The sequence below is a fragment of the Sinocyclocheilus grahami genome, unplaced genomic scaffold, assembly GCF_001515645.1.
Source record: "Sinocyclocheilus grahami isolate Dianchi unplaced genomic scaffold, SAMN03320097.WGS_v1.1 scaffold176.1, whole genome shotgun sequence".
NCBI lineage: Eukaryota > Metazoa > Chordata > Actinopteri > Cypriniformes > Cyprinidae > Sinocyclocheilus > Sinocyclocheilus grahami.
In genome coordinates this window covers 1,158,033-1,159,081 of record NW_015505355.1, presented here as the reverse complement: position 1 = coordinate 1,159,081, position 1,049 = coordinate 1,158,033, and the positions used below count along the sequence as shown (strand labels likewise).

Sequence of the window (1,049 nt, the reverse complement as noted above, 5' to 3'; positions counted from 1 at the left end):
TTTTTTATTTATTCTGATGGTCCAACTGTTCTTCAGAAAATATTCCAGCTCCGGCACATTCTTTAGTTTTCCAGCATCCTCTGCATATTTAACCCATTTTCGACAGTAACTATGATTTTGAGATCCATCCTTTCACATTGAGGACAACTGAGGGACTCATACACAACTAATACAAAAGGTGCATTAAAAGCCGGGGGTGTACACTTTTAAACAGGACGATGATATGTACATTTTTATTATTTTGTTTAAACATTTTTTTTTTTCAATTATATACTGCCATTGTAAGATTGTTGTTTCCCAGAGAGAAAAAATCTGCAAGGGGTATGTGTATAAATTGTATACAATTCTATGAGCAGAATTGTATTTGCATAAAATTACCTACAGAGATGTGGTGGACATTTTGTAATGCTGTTTAACGAAGAAACCGGTGACCTGTTGTGGTTTGGGCGGCTGCTGCTGCTGTAAATAGCTCACAGGAACAACCTGTCGAACCTGCAACCTTTCCAGCGCAGGCGTTTAACCACTAAGCCACAGCTCAGATAAAGCCAGCTAGCATCAGCCTGGACTCCTGTGTGGACTGCGATGGCTCCGTGTTCCTGTGACAGCAGCTTGACATCTAAAACACAGCCCCGTTCAAACCACAACAAACCATCCACACGGGATGCTCAAAGTGCAACACATGCGAAAACCAAAAGCCTGGTTCAACGTGCAAAACAGACACGAGCGCTGCGCGATTTAGCCTACTTACATTTTCATTTGGTTGTTTTCTCTTGTGCATTTATCCAAATGATCAGCGACAGACCCACTTCCGCATCGGCATCGAGTTTTCCCTCATCGACAGTTCAGTCTGACAGACCCGACTAATCGATAAACCACCGCGAACGTAAACGTTCAGCACGCTGGGTAGATCTAAATGTTACAAAAATGGCAACATCATTGGAATAATGAATAGGGCGTTCAAGTTTAAAAAGCATTTATTTATTACCCAACAGGGTCGTGTGAATGGTGTGGACAGAATAACCGTAAAACCAGTGATTTCCCGCTGAATT

The 1,049-nt window shown here is 41.8% G+C and overlaps 1 protein-coding gene across 1 annotated transcript in view; it reads right to left on the bottom strand.

Moving 5' to 3' along the window:
- The window catches only part of ipp (intracisternal A particle-promoted polypeptide), a 13,092-nt gene extending 12,214 nt beyond the window's left edge, over positions 1-878 (bottom strand). The window contains exon 1 of the mRNA XM_016283702.1: positions 749-878. The gene's annotated coding sequence lies outside the window, so the exon portion shown is untranslated. The remainder of the gene's footprint in view (positions 1-748) is intronic.
- Positions 879-1,049: the final 171 nt, after the last annotated feature.